The sequence below is a fragment of the Nannospalax galili genome, unplaced genomic scaffold (assembly GCF_000622305.1).
Source record: "Nannospalax galili isolate Female #2095 unplaced genomic scaffold, S.galili_v1.0 scaffold377, whole genome shotgun sequence".
In the NCBI taxonomy this organism is placed as follows: Eukaryota; Metazoa; Chordata; class Mammalia; order Rodentia; family Spalacidae; genus Nannospalax; species Nannospalax galili.
In genome coordinates, this window is record NW_008341187.1 from 3,216,959 (window position 1) to 3,236,880 (window position 19,922).

The 19,922-nt window shown below is 39.7% G+C and overlaps 1 protein-coding gene and 1 non-coding gene across 2 annotated transcripts in view; one reads left to right on the forward strand and one right to left on the reverse strand.

Annotated features, from left to right (window-relative positions):
• The window catches only part of Epm2a (EPM2A glucan phosphatase, laforin), a 119,801-nt gene that overhangs the window by 18,739 nt on the left and 81,140 nt on the right, over positions 1-19,922 (forward strand).
• On the reverse strand, positions 19,253-19,461 carry LOC115070997. The gene has a single exon (XR_003850100.1). It is a non-coding gene; the product is annotated as a small nucleolar RNA U3 (small nucleolar RNA).

Sequence of the window (19,922 nt, forward strand, 5' to 3'; positions counted from 1 at the left end):
GACTGTAAAAGTTTCTGTACACATTTTGGTGTAGAAATAAGTTTCTGCTACTCAGAAGCAGAATTGCTGAATCATATAACTATGTTTAACTTCTTAAGAATCTTCCAGGTTGCTTTTCAAATAACTGCGCCATTTTCTATTCCTCCAACAGAGTATGAGAATTTCAGTTTTCCACATGCTTGTCAGCACTCTCCGTGTGTATGTGCATATTGACCATATGCCAATTTAAATGTTATATGGAGGTGTCACCTCTGAGCAAAGTCTATGCAAATCCTTTGCCCATTTTTAATGCAATTATTTGATTTTCATTGTTCTGTTGCAGGAGCCTGTGTTTTAAAAAAGTCAATCTCAGGCGCCCTTGATAAAGATAGACTTTGATGACCTGTGGGAACCTATAGGATCAGCAGCTGATACACCTAACTTGGGCAAAACATTGGAGCTTTGACTTTGAAATTCATGCATTGGTTTGGTGGAGTTCTATACTTTGTTGTAAATAAGTAAGACAGGATGATTTAATACTAATTGAATTGAATTATGTATGGGGTACATCCACCCTTCCTTTGACAACCCCAAATTTTATGCTTCTGAACACTGCCCAGAAGATTAAGTGCTCTTTGCACATTTTTCCTCAAACTATCTCTTATTTTTATTTTTATTTTATGTGTATGAGTGTATTGCCTGCATATGTGTAAGTGCACACATGTTGCACAATGCGCTCAGAGGTCAGAAGAGGGTGTCAGATCCCCTGGAACCGGAGTTACTGATGGTTGTTAGCCACTGTATGGATACTGGGAATTGAGCCCCAGTCCTTTGCAAGAGCAGACAGTGCTCTTAACTGCCGAACCATCTCTCCAACCCCTGTAATCACCTCTTACTGCATGCTAATTTATGTCTCTGAAAGCTACCCTCCAATCTTATGACAATGTGTTTCTAGTTCAGAGTGCTTTTCTGGGCTCCAGTCCAACACATTCCACTTCAACAAGATTTTTACACATGGCAGTCCCGTAAACACCCTAAAATCGGTATGTCTGAACCTGACTACACTCTCAACCTGTGCAAAACCTCCTCTTTTGTGTTTGGGATTTAAAGGTCTTGCTGCTTGATAAGCCTGTGGAATCAGAAAACCTATTTAGACTGTGCTGCCTACATTATGGGATGCTTGGGTATGATAAGGACTTCTTTGCCCATATTCTTAGAGAATCTTACTAGTTCTGGTATTAACCAGAGAATTTTATAATTTTATAATTGTCCTGGTTACTTTTGTTACAGAACTGGTGTGGAAGAATATATTAGAGGGTTTTAGTTGAAATATACCCCCGACTTTTAAATGGTCACCAGACTGTTTCTGCTGTAGATTTTTAGATTGTTCCTTACCATTTCAGTAGCCCTCCACATGCTCTGACTCTTTTATGTTCCATTTCTATCCAATCCCTTTCCCACATTTTGTAAGAATTATCTTACTAAAGTTTGATGGGATAGTGTCACGTGTGTAGTTGACATTGTTTGATGGCTTTTTATTTCCTTTAAAATAAAAACTTAAATTTAGTTTGAACTTTATAGTTTCTTACAGTTTGGCAGATACATATTTTGCCTGTTTTCCTGCCATTTCCTAAAATCAGGTTATTTAGATTTTCATTTTTTCATCAGCATCCTAGAACTCTTTCTTAGTGCTATATCTCTGCCTTAGATTTCTGTCTAAAGTCTGGCAGTCTGAATTCTTCAAAGACCTCTGCTACTTCTAGCCCACTGGTCTTGCTATAATATCTATGAAAATCAGTCAGAGGTAATATCATTGTGTTTGACTTACTCTAACAAAATACCTTAGATTAAGTAATTTATAAATAATGGAATTTTGTTTCTCACAGTTCTAGAATCTAGGAAGCCCCAGATCAAGCTTGTAGAGGGTTGGGTGGCTAGTAAGGGCTTGCTTGCTACTTCGAAGGTGATACCTTCTTCATGCATCCTGCAATAGAACAAGAGATGAATGTTGTGTCTTCAGATGGTGGGAGGGAAAAAGGGATGAGTTTCCTCCCCTAACCCCTTTTATAAGGGCTCTGATCCCTTCCATGAGGGTTTTGCCCTCATGATTTAATTACTTCCTCCAAAGGTCCCACATCTTAATACTATTACATTGGAGATTAAGTTTCAGTGTGAGTTTTGGAGGCACACAAACATTTAAACTGTAGCAGCTAGCAGTTGTAAATAACATACTTGTTATATGTATTTCTAAAGCATAATTGTGCAATATAAAGTTAGGGAGCTTATTAAAAATCTTCCTATTCACCAATGCATGTATCATTTCTTTGGACTAAGGGTACATGGCATAATGTCTTAATCTCTGTGTATGGCCGCTGTAGCCCATTAGTGGCATTCTAGGAATGACTTTTCTCATCTCTATTTGCTACCTAGATCAGTGTTGATGAGCTTCTATCTGAAGGCTTTCATAATACTTCCTGGTCTGAGTTTAACCTTCCAACATTAACGGAGAGGAGGAACACCATGCCTCCCTCCAGTTGGAGAAAATATTATTGAGCTATGAGACTAGCTGGCCATGTATGGAGCTCACATATCCTGTTTTGTGTATGACTCATGCATTTCCTGGCTCTGTTGACCTCACTCAACTGTTTATAGGTTTGAAAGTCTACAAATTAGTTAACTAATATATTGATTCTAGATATCCCTTGTATACACAAACCCTGGTACTCCCACCAAACTAGTTAAAATTTTGTGTATGTGTATGATGTGGACACCAGAGATTCCAATGGGTTTGTAGTGATAAAGTTCTTTGTCCACATGTGGGTCTCAGTCAGGCTTCATGTTCACAGCACTATAAAGGCCTCTCTGTCTACTTGTCTAATATATACTCATTAGCATGTCACGATCTGCAGCTTAAACATTCTAAGTCCTCTAGCCTGTTGTAATAGTCCTTAAAAATATTTAAATGAAGTTGCTTTCATTCCATCACAAATGCTAAGGGACTAGATCTCTTTCCTCTGTGTTTCCAGAACCTCCTTTCATCAGTCAGTCTTACCAAGTTGGGGTGTGTAAGACCATTAGTGCTTACCAATATCCCTGTCCTCTCTCCAGGAAAGACTTCTCCACTCAGTTGAAGTATTTGTTTGTTACCTGGCTTACTCTGGCCAATGGAAGGTGAGAGGAAGCACTGCCACTCCCTCTTGCATTTTCTCATTCTTTATTTCTGCCAAGAACTTACTATTGCCAGTCTAAATGACTGCTCTGTCTAATGGTCCAGCATCAAGATGATGATGAGGGGAAGGCCCTAGCTGTCTTCAGTTAACTTTTATATGGAAGAAGGCTAACCCTTTGATCTTCTCTGCCAAGGATCATATGTGGTGTTATCCCATCAGGTCCTAAAGCCCCCCAAAATGCCTGGTGTTTAGTAGATGTTCATTAATACTGGGTGAATGAATGAACGTGAGCCAGTCACTTTCCAGGATCCCAAACTCTCCAGCTCCTTTTTCATTGAGATCATGTGCCAGTGTACCTAAGGCACTGTGGACATGCTTGAGCAGTCTTGATCACCTCTGAGTCTCAGTCAAACCCTCTGTGAAAGCAAGAGCTTGAACAATAGCAGAACTATGACAGCTCCTCAGCAGAACTATGACCATGTGGGTGAACAGGAGACTGGGAGTCTTGGGCTCTAGTCCTTGTTTTGTTACTAAATAGACACAGGACTCCATTAGCCATTTACTATGGAACTGCAGACTTGGAGAAACTAACACTGCTGCTAAGTGTCCAACTGGATTTCTTGACGTGTAACGCATTTGAGAATTATTTACTTCTATTATTTAAGATGCTATGAAACTCTCACAATCTTTTCAAGTAAAATTTGGTCTGCCTTCTAATTCCACTAGGTGGCAGCATATCCCTGGTCCTCTAGCAGTTTGTGTGCAACCTAATAGTAAAGAATTAATCTCCATTTTAAATGAGTACCTCATTCTCTCTCAACCTTCTCTTTCTCTTTACTTCCACATACACATTTCATCCCAAGAAATTATGAAAATAAATTCTCATTAATTTAAAAAGAGTTCATGAAACAATAAGCCCATGTAGACATGTTTAAAAAAGCCTCTTTGAGGTATAGCCTTGGCTAGCCTGTAACTCATGATCCTCCTGCCTCCACCTCTTCAGCTTATCCTACTGGCATGCATGCATCACCAGAGGGGGATGGGAAGACTGTAAGAGCCAGAGGTGGTGGATGAATACAAGGAAACCATGTTATTTGGTCACCAAAAGACTTGTGCAAGGATCTATTGGTAATAGATAGCTGCTGGGAGAGGGAGAGTCAGTTTTCTTTAAGGGTGTTATTCCTGGTAGGTTGGCTAGACTCCAGAAGATGGATTCACACCCAAGAGCATTTGGGGAACACAAAGTTTAAAGAAAGAAAAATAGTCTTGGAGGACATGAAATTGGTGGGACAGTAGGGTAGGGGTGGAAATGGGGGAGGGATCTGAATAGGATCAAAATACATACCTGTGTGTGTGCATGTGTGTGCATGGTGTGTGTGTGTGTGTGTGTATGTACAGGCACAGGTGTATCAGGGAATACATAGAGGGGTCACAGGACAATTTGGGTGCTGGTCCTTTCCTGTCACCTTGTTTAACACAAGGTCTCTTGTTTGCTGCTGTGCATGCCAGGCTGGCTGGCCTAACATTCTTTGATCTCTGCCTTCCATCTCTGAGAAGGAGCACTGGGATTACAGGTACGTGCTACCTTCTCAGCCTTATGTGGGCTGTGGGGATCTGAATTCATACTTTCATAGAGAGTGCTTCACCCACTAAGCCATCCCCTGAGCCCTCATGTAGATAATTGCGACTGTGATACCTGCTGTGTTCATTAGATCAGATCATGCTATTGTTACACTGAAGTCTTTCATGTTTATGACATGTTTGAGAAATACTTAATAATCTTTCCATATCAGTTTACTGTCAGAATTTCCCAGAGAATTAATTCTACAAGATGAATTATATGAGAAAAGCATCTTGGGGGCTGGAGAGATGGCTCAGCAGTTAAGAGCACTGGCTGCTCTTACAGAGAACCCAGGTTCAATACCCAGCACTCACCCGGCAGTTAACAACCATCAGTAACTCCAGTTCCAGGGAATCTGATGCCCTCTTCTGACCTCTGTGGGAATTGCATGACACAGCTGCACTTCCATACATGCAGGCAATACATACTCATACATATTAAATAAAAATAATAAGGATTGGAGAGATGGCTCAGCAGTTAAGCGCACTGGCTGTTCTTGGAGAGGACCTGAGTTTGAATCCCAGAAACCACATGTCGGCTAACAGTTGTCCCTAACTCCAGTTCCAGGGGATCTGATGTCCTCTTCTGTCCTCCGTAGGCAATGCACTACACAAGTGCACTTACAGACATGCAGGCATAACACTTGTACACATAAAATAAAAACCAAAAAAATATTTCAAAAAGATTTAAAATTTTACTTCTTAATGTCTAGTGAAGCATTTCTCCCCCATTTTGGTTTTTCCAGACAAGGTCTCATGTAGCTCAGGCTGGCCTCAGACCCACTATGTAGTGGAGAGTGGACTGAAATGCCTGATCTTCCTGAGTCCGCCTCCCAATTTCAAGGGATTGAAGGTGAGTAAGGAACCATATCCATTCAGGATAATTTGTGGTGTTGTGTATGTAAGTCTTTTTAATTTTTTAAAATTATTATTTTTATTTTACGTGTATGCATGTATTACCTGTATGTAGGTAAGTGCACCCATATCATGCAATGCCCGCAGAGGTCAGAAGAGGCTGTTGGATCCCCTGGGGCTGGAGTTACGGACAGTTGTTAGCTGCCATGTTGGTGCTGGATCTTCTGTAAGAACAACCAGTGTTCTTAACTGCTGAGCCATCTCGCCAGCCCTGTATGTAAGTCTTTGAAACATGTTTCTGAGGAGGGTGGCTCACAACTTTGCAGTGACATACATATAAAGGAAATTAGAAGCCACATAAAGTGAAAAGCCTCTCCTAGTTCACCATCATTATGTGTTTTTGATGTTTTTAAAAATTGCTTTTGAATTTCTTCCTGATCAAATACCAATCCCTATATGTATAAGGAGTGGAATATTTACTTTATGCTGTAAGAAGCCATGTATCTTAGGCTCTGCAAAGCATTTTAGAGGACTCCTGCAATTCCTTTGTCCACAAATTCAAAAGTGGAACTGACTGGTTAATGGTTTAGTTAAGTATATTTCTACAAGTTGAGCAAGTTGATTCTACAATTTCCCGATTAACACAGCAGTTGAACATAGGTGAGAGCAGGTCTCTCCCTGGTCCGTGCCCTTCCCTGCTCATCTTTTCATTAGAAAACATGTTTGTCAAATTTTTCTGGTAAGACAAAATTTGGAGAGTCAGTAATTTGTTTGAGGGAATCAGTATCCTGAATATGATGCCACCCCCCAAATAGGAATAAGCCAACATGAAGAAATCAGTAAAAATCAACCCTTTATGCACAGTTTTTTTAAAAAAATTAAATTCTTATAAATTCTATTCAGAAAATAAGAAAGTTCTTTACCTTGAAAACAATGAAAAGATCTTATAGCGTTAGTTAGTTTCGGTTTTCAGAAATTTCCACAGTGGGCAAGGAATTGTCATAATCTGTAATTAGATGAATTATTGTAAAAATCATATGAGACCATATGGAGGTTCTAATATTGTGATATTATCTTGGAAGATCTGCAAACAGCTGTCATCAAAATCATTTGAGCCTGTTTGAGTAGTGTACCTGCCTTACAGGTCAGCGTACAGATTTGTACACAGCCTAGAAGGGCTGGAATGTGAGAAGAATCACGGTTATGAGCTGTTACTGAGTTATTGAACACTAACTGTGTTAGTTCCTGTGCTAAATCCTTTGAATGGATTATCTAATTGATTCCCCCTTAGCAATCCTATGAGGTAGAAACAACCACTTGTCCTTTTATTTTTACAAGTGAGAAAACACAAACACAGGTTGCTTAAATGATTTTCTCATTACTGTGTGCGAACAATAAACAACACAGGCAGCCTTTTCTATCTATAGATCTCACATCCGTGGATTCTTCCAACCAACTCTGAGTCAAAACTATCTGAAAAATGAGACTGGGACTGGAGAGATGACTCAGAGGTTAAGAGCATTGATTGCTCTTGCAGAGGACCCAGGTTCAGTTCCCAGCACCCACATGGCGACTAACAAGCATTTGTAACTCCAGTTCCAGGAATCTGAGCCCTCTTCTGGTCTCTGTAGGTGTTTCATGACACAGGTGCACTTACATACATGCAATACAGGCAATACACTCATACACATAAAATAAAAATAATAAAGAAAATAAAACACTACCTGAAAAAAATTGCATCGTACTGAACATGTACAGACTTGTCTCTTGTCATTGGTTCCTAAACAATTTAGTGAAATAATTACTTATGTCACCTTAGCATTATAATAGATAGCATAAGTAATCTAGGGCTGATCTGAAATTATGTTCTATACAAACACGGGGTCATTTTATATAAGAACAGAAGCATCCACAGATTCTGGTACAGATACTGGAACCAATCCCTGGCCCCAGAGTGGTGACTACCTAACTTGGAATGGAGACAGTCTTAATTTTGAGGTCATGTGCGCGATGGCTGTAGTATACTGTCTTCCAGGAGAACAGTGTGATGGAGCTCACAAAGGAGAGCTGCAACAGAGGATGGTCACTGTCCTTAAATATCACAGCCAGGCAATGGAAGATTGGCAGGTAGGAGATGACTTCATCCAAAGCCTGCAGTGAACGCTGAGGGCAGATGCCATGTTACAGTGTACTGAGAATGAGAGTGAAGTGAGGGTTAGGGTGTCGGGTGAAGGCAGGCTCGCCACAGGAAAGACAGGTTAAAGGAAGTGATGGTAGAGCTGTGCTTGGTGTCATGAGCCAATATTCCCAGATACTCAGAGGGCTGATGCAGGAGGATAACAAAATCAGGGTTTACCTGGGCTACAGAGTGAGTTCAAGGCCATCTTGGGCAACTTAGTGAGATCCTATGTCTGAATAAATACAAAATGGACTGGAGATATAGCTCAGTGGCAGAACACTTGTCTAGCAGGTGTTAGGCTCTCTGTTTAAGCTGTAGGTAGTAGAAAACTAGAAGAGGGTGTATTTGGGGAGGCTTAAGGCACGGATTAGGAAGAGATCCTGTGTATAAGCAAAAAGATTGCAAAAGTAAGCACAGTCAAGAAGTGTTTCTCCCTCTCTGTTCCCTTCTTCCCATAATTTTCAAGTTTTCAAAACTTCATTAAAATGGTTTTTTGTTGATTTGCTTAACTAGACACTAAACGATTTAATACTTTGGAGGGTAGGTGAGATGGCTCAGCAGGTAATAGCTCTTGCCTTGTAAGCCTAACAACTTGAGTTTGATCCCCGAATCTCATAGTGGAAGGAGAGAGCTGACACCTGAAATTTTTCTCTGAGTTTTGCACATGCACTATAGTACGAGTACACCAGCACTCACACAGCATATCACAGACACACAGACACACAGACACACAGACATACACACACACACACACACACACACACACATTTTAATTCACTGGAAACTTCTGAGTTAAGTCATGTTGGAATATGTGATCTCTAAGGAAATTTGTTCTACAAATTCATGTTCGGAGAGAGATGGTGTGTTTCCACCTGTGTATGTCACTGTCTGGGGCCCAATGCTTCTCCCCATTCTTTATAGCTGATAGAATTTCCATTTGTGTAGGCCGTGGTCAGCCAGCAGCAGTAATCCCACTCTCCCTGCTTTGCTGTTGCTCCAGAGATGTCATGTGAGTTGTGGGTAATGAGATTGAGGAGGTCTTTCGGATGAGGATTTTAGGAGGGACATTCACCTAGCTGGCATTATCTTCACCCTTCAGGACCAGGACTCCAGATGTGAGACCAAGAGGTCACCCTCTGCACGTGGGTGACAAGTATGATAACAGAGTCTGTAGATCCATGGTAGCAAAGCTTCAGACCTTTACAAAGAACTTGGTATTAACTGGTCCTGGGCTGTCTGGCTTTCCATCCCTCATTCTATGAGATGAGGGAGACATCGACAGAATTACATTTGTTCAAGTCATCATTCATTTTATTTTTCAGACTTAGTCCTAAGAGAAGAAAACCCATCGGTTGCTTTTTAAAAGTGTGTAATTTACTACTGTGGCAAATTCAAAGATACACTCCTGTGGTACCTATCTATGGACATATGTTCTGGAAATGTATTGCTAGGCAATTTTGTCAGTGCACAAACATCACAGAGTATACTTAAAAACTGGATGCTACAACGTCACTAGTTTATGTAATTTTATGGGATTGCTTTCATAAATGCAGCGTATCATGAACCTGAAATGTCACTATGACTCTAACTCCCTAATTATTGGAATTAAATAAACCATCTTTTATTTCCACAGCTTATACCATCTCATTGAAAGGATTTAAAACTATGTGGCTTATCATTTCCAAAAGCAATTTAGAGTTTAAAAATTACACTTGACCACTTGGTGCTCTATTACGATTAGTTTTGTGTTTGTAGTTCCTTTCCAGTAACTAGATCAGTGCCCCATGGATCTCATTCAGCTGCATGTCCATAATGTTCATAAAATGTTTTTCCATGGAATAAAATGAAGCATACAGCAATCAGAGATGGTTTTGACAGCAGAACTCGATCAACTCAAGGGAATGTTTTATTAAACTACTTAGTCTGCACTGTAGAAACTCTTAATTGAAGAGATATTTCATGTCACAGTACTTACAGCAAAGCTGCTAAAATGCAGTGTTAGGATGGAATTCAATGAATGATAATACTCAATGTTCCGAGGAGTTCTCAGGATGAATGTGATGGTTCCATGTTGCATGTACAGATGTGTGTCTACTGAGGTGGGTATTAGTGTTGTACCTAAGCGCACAAAGGGGTGATATGGAAGCTTTATGATAGGTTTCTAGGTATGTCAAATGAGGAGCAAAATATGATTAGAAACATTTGCTTTATTTTTTTCAAATTAATTGTTTTTGTGTGTTTGCGTGTGTATTATGTGTGGATGTGTCTCTGCACATGTGTGGAGGTCAGAGGACAACTCTTGGGAGTAGGTTCTGTCCTTCTGCCATCTAGGTTTCGGGAAGGAACTTGGATTGCTGGGCTTGTTGGCAAATCCTCTTCCCTGCCGAGCCATCTTGAGCCCAACATTTACTTTATATAGTGAGGGTACTACTAAGTTAAATGTTGTATCTAGTTTTGCAACTTGAATTTGTGTTCGCATGGTAAAACACAGTGGAATTACTAGTCTGTTCTGGGAGAACTGTGGAGAGAAAACTATGACCTACCAATCTGACAGCAACAGCAAAAGTCTAGACACGACTATAAAAATTGTCTAATGGCAGTAGAAAAAGCAACATTAAAATGTATTAGACCAATTTAATAGAAATCTATTAAACTCATGAATAAACATCTCTGTGTGTAACATGACAGTAAATGCAGAAACCTACAAAAATCTTGTTATTCAGAAGTAGACTTTTTTAATATGTTGATTTTGTTTTTTATTTTTTTATTTTATTTTATTTTTTGTGGAACTCACTATGTAAACCAGGCTGGCCTCAAACTCACTGAGATCTTCCTGCCTCTGCATCCTGAGTGCTGGGGTTAAAGGTGTGTGCCACCATGCCCGGCTGATTTTATTTTGTTTTATCCCTTGAGCAGCAGTATAGTTAGCTATAAAAAAAAATTTGATGTTTTCAAATCAGGTGGCCAAATATTATGGTCTCTCTTAAGGTTATCATTCTCATTGGATGAATAATTAACAATTTAGTTTTGATGCTTTGAGTCAAACTATAAGAACTTAAATTTCAAATTTTCCGTAGAAATTACATAAGGAAGACTTCATCATTGTGCTTAATTTTAAACAGAATCATAATTAACTGGTAATAGTATTGTGTGGAACTTTTCAGAGTTTATCATCTTTGACATATACTTCAAGGAATATATATCATCATGAATAGCTAATTATGTAAATTTCTTGTAATAAGAATATAGGTCGCTATACGGTTTGGATGCTGAATATCTCCCATAGCTCTTGTGTTAAAGCATTAGTTCTCCAGGTGGCACTACTGAAAGTGCTTTTAGACTTAAAATCTATTTATTGATTTATTTATTATTTTATGTGTATGAATATTTGCCTGCAAGTATGTAAATACACCGTGTACAGTGCCTACAGAGGCTAGAAGAGGGCGTCAGATCCTCAGAAATTGAAGTTACAGCCATTTGTTAGCCACCTTGTAGATGCTGGGATCTGAACCCTGGTCCCCTGCAAGAGCAGCCAGTGCTCTTAACTGCTGAGTGAACTCTCAAACCCTCCTTTTTTTTTTTTTTTTTTTTACAAATATTTTAAAATTTATTCGGTGGTGCATATTTAAATTCTGCTAGAATTAATGAGTTATAACACATATTTACATTCAACAAAAGTAGTACATATCAACTTTTAAAAATTTTAAAACTTTGTATGGTTTTTTCAAATTTCTTTGAGGGAGTTAATAGTATTGTTTAAAATGTGAAGACTGTTTCTCCAGGCAACTTGTATTTCAGGTATTTACAATGTTGATTTTTTCCCCAGATTTTTTCCCTTTTTTATTTTTTTAATTTTAATTGAGTTTTTGTGCATTTCATACAATACATTTTGATCATATTTAAAACCCTCTCCTGTCTGTACTCCCCAGCCCCCTGCCAGATTTCATGTATTCTGTCATGTATGTTAAGGCCTATTGAGTCAAGTTTGTGTCCCTGTTGTCCCTTGGTGTGAGTCCACCCACTGGAGCCTAGTCAACCTGTCTAGCATCACTTCCTTAAAGAAGACCTTCACCCAGCAGTGATCAGTTTCTTGTAGTTCTTCAGCTAAGGTTGGGGCTTCTTACCTATTTTCCCACTTCTTTGCTGGGTTTTTGTCTGGTTTGAGTTTGTGGGGTCTCCTGCATGCTGTCTCCATTGCTGTGAGTTCATATGAACAAGCTCCCAACCACATGACGTATGACTTCTTAATGATTGAGGGGAGGTATAATTCTGTCCTCTCCTGCCTCAAGTCATGAAATATGGTTGTTTAAGAGTGCTTGTGCTGATAAGGGGGATGGACATCATAGACTGTAAAGTTGGCTTTCTACCCACTGAGTCAACTTGTCTTCAATCATTTGTCTGCTTTGGATCATCTTCATTCATACACTGTTGTGCTGTTTAGCATGCATGTCAGTCCAAGCCTGAGATCCACCCCTCTTTCAGAAACCCATTCTCAGAAGTTCTAGCTCTCACCGATGCATCCTTTTCCAGTGAATTCCATCTTGAGTCTTCTACATCCATAGAAGACTAGAAAGTTTTCTTTGTAGCGAGCCAGTTGCTCTGAACAATATATCTTAACACAGCACTACTGTCCTCACACATGGAAAAGGACATTTGGGACAAAGCCTGTCTGCAATCCCTGAATATTCTGTTTGCATATAAGTTATAGTTTTAGAATACCACAACTTAGTTTTGTTTAATTTATTAGTTGCTTTGTAAAACTTTAATCAACAAAGGCCCATTCATTATAGAACTCATGTTTTAAACTTCCCGGGTTAAAACAAGCTTTCAATAGTATTTTATCATTAGTTGGATTAAACTCTTCAATGTTATGTGCATTTGTGTGTAACAGTGTACTGGGGGTGCAGTAAGCAAATAATATAGGCTGAGAGGCTTAAACAACAGAAATTCATTTACCAACAGTTCTGATGACTAGAAGGATGATCAGGATGATGGCAGGGTTGGCTTTTGATTAGGCATCTCTGGTCCACTTGCATGTGGCTATGTTCTCAATGTTTGTATGGGGAGAAGGGTTGGGGGAGATGAAAGAGGAGACAGGGTCTTACGTCTCTTACTTTTCAGATAGGTACTCCAGACAAGTTAGATAAGGGGCCGCCTTTACTGTTCCATCTCACTTTCATTATTTTCTATCTCCAAACACAGGCTTATTGAGTTAGGCTGTCACTATAAATTTGGGGCAGGGGATACAACTCAGTCCATATCAATGAGATGTTAAATTATTAGTAAATCTCTTCAGGAAAGATCTATTGAATCTTTATGTTTTTTTCTCCCCAAGATACCTCCCCCATCACATTTCTTCAAGTTAGCTTGATGAAAGCCATCATTGTACCAATATCTTTCTCTAATTATAGAAATATTCCCTTGTGGTAATTTGGCCTGTTTTGCAGGTGTTTAAAATTAAGCATTTCCTAAAATTCTGAGCTGAGCTGATCAAAGCTCTTCGAGTTTTCCTTTGAAGATCCCCATTGGAGGTAGGGAGGAGAGTCCAAGGCTGAGCCTTGTTAATCAGGCCTCCTGTTCTTTTCTGGACACCTCAAGTTTACCTTAGAGAGGTCTGACTCATTGCAGTGAGCTGCTAAACAGCCTCAAGGACTTAGTTGTTTTCTCATAGAATCGGAAATGTATGTGATTTTCCTTCATTCTGACTATTAAAGAGAGCAAATGAGGCCAGAACAGTTCTGTTCAGAAGTATGAGTCCACTAACTTGTAATTCCATGAAATAATTGCCTTGGGATTTGTGGTTCATTTGTGATGAAAAGGGATAGACAGATTTTCATGTGAGGAGACACAGGAAGGCTGATGATAATGGATATCACATTCCATTCTACCATTCTTCATAGAAATAGCAGTCATCATCAGCAATAAGTTTTCTATTTTGAATGCACACACACACATACACACACACACGCACACACACACATACATACACACACACACACACACACACACAGACACACACACACACACACAAACACACTCGTACTAACAGGGAACCATAAACTAGATGCTTATTACTGTGATGACCCTACCAAGATGTTTTCTTTCCTGGTGCTTGAAATTCCAATCTCATTACAAAATAATGTTACCATGTATCTTTGTTATTAATATTTTAAATTAATAAGTTTTAACCATATATATGTGGCACAATGTGTTATTTTTCTATATGTATACACAAATGAATGAATAAATCAAATTAAGGCTCTGTATAGCATTTATTTTTGTGGAGAAGCCTTTGATGCTTACTCATAGTTATTTTGAAATATATAAGGCATTATGATTGACTGTTGTCACTGTTCTATGCAGAAGATCTCAAAAACTCATTGCACTTGTCTAAGTAAAGCTTTGTGTATTTTGAATCAAATCTCAGTATTCCTCTTGATCCCTCTAGACTCTGATACTCATCCTCCTACTTTCTATTTCTATGAGTTCAAACTTTCTATATTCCATTGTGTGATCTGAATGTTTGGTGTCTGTCTTAATCCACTTGGTATAAAGTACTCCAGAATTCTTAAATATTTTAATTGATTTTTTGTGCATTTCATACAAAATATCTTAATCATTTTTATAACCCCTCCCCTATCTACCCACTCCTATTGTCCCCCCTTCACTGGATTTCATGAATTCTGTCATATATGTTAAGGCATATCAAGTAAAATTACTGTGCCCAGATGTCTCTCAGTGCAAGTTCTAGCCTATCTAGAGTCTCTCCCTTGAAGAAGATCAGCTCTCCCTCACCTGGCAGTACTCAGCTGCCTATAGTTCTTTGGCTAAGATTGGGGCCTGCTGTCCATTCATTTCCAAAGTTCTATGCTAGGTTTTTGTCTGATTGAGTTTGTGTGGGTCTTGTACATGCTGACACCGTTGCTGAAAGTTCATATTAGCAAGGTCCCAGGAGCCTGTAAGACTGTTTCCTTATAGTCATGCACATCCTCCCCTGGCTCTTTCTATTTTCTGCCCTGTCTTCTGAAATGGTCCCTGAGCCTTGGGTAGATGAAGCTTAATATAGGAGTTCTGTCCAGGAACCCACACTGCAGACTCTTATTCTGTATACTTTGGCCTTCTGTATGCATCACCCCCTTTTGCATGAGGAAGCTTCACTGATGAGAATTCAGAGATACATTAGTATTCTCTTATCCCTTGTCCCACTATATTCCATGTGCCTTAGGTGTAGAGGTTCCATTGTAGATATGCCACAGGACTGGGTATCTCACAGGCACTTATTCTCTGTGTGTGACCAGTTGTGGAACTCTGAAATATTCTCTGTCTGTTGCAAAAGAAGCTTCTTTGATGAGGGGTGACTGGAATACTTGTCCGCAAATATAAGAATCCATATTTAGCTTATAGTAAGAAATTACATTTGTCTAAGGATGTGACAGACTTAGGGTTTCCTCTAAGATCTATAATCTCCCTAGTCATGTGTATTTGGCTATGTTTACAGTGCTACACATGAGTCCTCACTATTGAGTGGGCTTTAAGTCCAATTAGGTAGCTGTTGATTATCCCCTAGTAAAAGTGCCACTATTGTACAAGTATAGATTGCTATCCTAGTCATTGTTGTGGTTATTGTGCTTTAAAGGTGGGGTGGACCACTGATTGATTTTCTCTTTTAATATATGTATAATTTCAACAGTAAGAAAGATGAAAGAGGAAGTTTGCAGTTCGAAATGGATAGAACTAGAGATTATTATACCAAGTGAAGTAACACAAATGCAGAAGACAAGCAACATTCGTTCTCCCTCTTTTGTGGATTGTAGCATCAATCCCTTATGTGTGAGTATATAAATTCTGATGTAACACCAGGAGCCAGGAAAAGAGAAATGATTCACGGAGGTAAAGGAAAAGAAACAACCTGAAATGGGGATAGTAGGGATCAGAAAATACCTGCGGGAGGTGGAAAAAGTGGGAGTAATTGGAAGGGAGGAGAGGAGGGAGGAAATGCAAGGGACCATTGTGTGGGGGAGGGAGAGAAGTCAGGAGAGGAAAGAAGGTGGATGTCTGCAGATATTGGGAGGAGGATGGGGATAATGAGGCACTGTTACTAGGGAGGGAGGAAGGAAGCCTGACGGGTGAAAAAAGTGGAGATGAGTGAATCTCAGGGGGCTAGGAAACCTAGGGGGAAAGTGATGCTCTAGAAACCCTATGAGAAATGCACATAGAATGCCTGAACATTAATGGAAATGTATACCTAGGAGCTGTTTGGCAGGGAACGCAGTGCCGTATAGAAGAGACTTCCTTTAGAGTGACAAACATGCCGTACAGCACTCATCAAAGAAGATTCTTTTTGCAACACATGAAGGCTACTGCAGAGTTGTACATCTGGTTAGGCACAGAGAACCTATGTATGGGAGATGCCCAGTACTAGGTGACACATCTACAGTCGAATCTCTACAACTAAGCCTCATGGAACATACCAGAATAAGGGAGAGAGGACTAATGCACCCCTCAACTCGCGCCAGTGAGGCTTCCATATACATTAGAGTTTTGAAGAATAAAAGACTAGAGTGTAGGATGGGACTCCTATATGGAACCTCACCCACCCATGGCTCAGGGACCATTGCAGAAGAGGAGGCAGAAAGACGGTCAGAGGGCTGGCTCAGGAACACAGAAGAGTTGGAGGCTTCCAGGCCACTGGAGGCTTGCCCATGTAAGCCCGAGGCAGCAGTGGCATGGAGCGCAGGACCCATGTCAGCTCAATTAAACAAGGGCCCAAAGGGGAGGTGAGAATTAGATGGTGGGACAGCACTAGATTGAGAACTATTTGAGATTGATTGCTGCTGGGTGAGGGATAGTATGACTTACATATGACCACTGGATGGGCTGACTAGATGCCAGTGGATGAATTTACACTGGAGGCATTTGGGTACAAACACCTGAATGAACAGGACTCAGCATGTACGGCAGAGTGCATAAGGTTCAGTGAGGATTTAGGAGGAGGCATGGATGGGGAGGGAGTCTGGATTTGAGTGGGAAATGTATGAAATTTAAAAAGCTCAATAAAAAACATTTTATTACTTTAAAAACAGGAAATCTTAAAGTGTTTTTGATTTGAATTTCCCTAATTACTAGGAATGTTGAACACTTTTTGAGGTGTTTATTTCACTCTCTGTTCAGATGATAACCCATCTTTTAGTTAGATCATTTGTTTTCTTGATTTTTTTTGTTTTTGTTTTTTTGAGTTCTTTATATATTCTGGATGTTAAACCTCTGTCAAATGTGTCACTGGTGAAGACTTTTTTTCCCCATTTTGTGGGTTTTCTCTTCACTTTTTCAACTGTTTCTTTTGCTGTACAGAAACTTTTTAGGTTTAATGTTGTCCCACCTGTCCATTGTTGACATTATTTCCTGAGCAATTGATGTCTGATTTAGAAAGTCCTTTCCTGCACCTGTATCTTGTAGGGTAGTGCTTATGTTTTCTTCTAACAGATTCAGAGTTTCAGGTTTTACATTGAGGTCTTTGGTCCATTTGGAGCTCAGTTTTGTGCAGGGTGATAGATAAGGGACTTGATTCATTCTTCTGCAGGTGGAGATCCAGTCTTGCCAGCACCATTTGTTGAAGGTGCTGTCTTTCCTCTAGTGTGTGTTCTTGACACCTTTGTCAAATATCCGGTAGCTGAAATTGCATATGCTCATGTTTGAGTCTTCAATTGTGTTCCATTGATCTATGTGTCTGGTTTTGTGCCGGTACCATGCTGTTTTTATGACTATAGCTCTGTAATATGGTTTGAGATCTGGTATGGTAATCTCTAGCATTGGTCTTTGTGCTCAGGATTATCTGAGGTGTTTTGTGATTCCATATTTTATTGTTTGTGATTCTGGTATGAAACTCAAGTCTTTCTTTGTTGAGTTGAAATTTGATTCTGTTTGTATTATTGATGTACCTTGGTTGCTTTCTGATTGAGTATGGAAAGTTCATCAGTCTAGGCTTTAGGTTCTTTCTTGATTTTATGTGGAGGGATCAGATGGGTCCAGTCAGGCTACTCAGGAGCTCTCCAGGAGGGCGAAGTGGCACTGGCTAGTTATGTACACCAGTAGCCTCACATGGATAGTGCTAGGGCCCGAGGAGAGGAGATAGGAGATGGAAGTGCTGGTCTCTGCTAGTCAGCAGGGAAGCCTGAGCCCTGGGGCTGTAGGAGGGACTTCATGTGGTCCCAATGCACAGGGATGGGCTAAACAAGATTTGGGCAGCTTACGCTAGAGGCTCAGTCAGGCACGCTCACTCAGTCTCAAAAGGTCTGCTGCAGGAGAGGTGATGGGACAAGGGAAGTCCAGGCCCTTAACTAGGCATTAAGGAAACCTGAGCCCTGGGGCAGTGGGAGGGACTGCAGATGGCCCCAAAGCAGGGCATAAAACAGTCCAGGTTCCCGCATATCATTTCAGATGATGCGGTTTTCTTTTCATGGTTGGATAGCGTTCTGCATATCTGCACCACAGTTCCTTGCCCTGAGTGTCTGCTGGTGAACACTCAGGTTGGTGACATCCTGGTTAGCACAAACAAGGCTGCAGTGAATGTAGTCGTGCATGCCTCTCTTTTGCATATTGATTTCAATTGTTTTGGATGTATAGATATAGAAGTGGGATTGCTGGACCTTATGTTATTTCTAGTTTTAGCTTTTTATGATGTCTCTGAACCATTTACCAGGATGACTGTACTAATTTGATCCCAACGGGTGTGCGGTGACATCGTCTTAGTTTTATGTGCATTTCTCAAGTGATCAACAATGTTCAAAAATTTTCATGCCCTCGTTGGCCATTTTAGTCTTTTTTAGAAAATTTGTTCATTTTTATGAGGCTAGAGGGATGGCTCAGTGGCTAATAGAACTTGTTGGTTTTGCAGAGGACCCAGGTTCTGTTCCCAGCACCAGCATCAAGTGACTCACATCCATATCTAACTCCAGTTCCAGGGGATTCAGCACCCCTTTTTGGTCTCCAAAGCACTTGCACACATGCAGTGCACATGCAAACATACAGGCATACACAAACACATAAATAAAAATTAAAAATAAAATCTGCCCACTATTAAAATTAGTTTTTTAAGCTGGCATATGAAGTCTTGGGTTTCTTTGCCACATCTTTATACATTTGTGTCATAGTTGTTTCTCCTGCAGTTTCTTCCTACACTGCCTCCCTGATGCAGTGTGTTCTGCTTTCTGCCATTCTGGGGTTCCTTCCTTCTGTGGCTGTACCTGGAGTCCAGAGTGCAGGCTCAGTACTTCAGGACTCACTTTCTTTTAACTCACCCATTGGCTCAATGAACAAAAAAGATGATGGCTAAATATACTCTGAGGAAGTGGGTGTTTTGTTAGTTAGACCAATCAATTTCTACCTTTTCTTCCAACTTTTGAGCTATTGCCTTATTTATTTATTTATTTACTTACTTATTTATTATTTTACCACTCAGACTGCAATCCTTTTAGCGCTTCCAAAGGAAGAGAATGATCATTAATGGCAAATGGCAGTTGCAAAAAAGCAACACAAAAAGCCAGCTTCATGCTCAGGAGAGAATGCTACGTCTCGTCCTCATGGTTTCTGGTATTCTACATAGTCAGAGACACTTCTCTAGTTATGACCTATAGAAACGATCCCTGAAAGTATAGTCTTTATGTTTATTTATTTTAAATGAGTGGAAGTTGGTAACATTGACCAGGTCCAATCTGAACAGGTAAGACTCTCTTGTCATGGCCTGATAAAATTCTACTTAAGATTTAACCATAATCGACATCTATCTATCTTATCTATCTATCTATCTATCTATCTATCTATCTATCTATCTATCTATCTATCTATCTGTCTGTCTGTCTGTCTATCTGTCTATCTATCTACCATCTATGTACATATGTATCTATCTATCTATCTATCTATCTATCTATCTATCTATCTATCTGTCTGTCTGTCTGTCTATCTGTCTATCTATCTACCATCTATGTATATATGTATCTATCTATCTATCTATCTATCTATCTATCTATCTATTATCATCTATCTATCTATCTATCATCGATGTATCTATGTATCTTATGTATCTATCTATCTATCTATCTATCTATCTATCTGTCTATCTA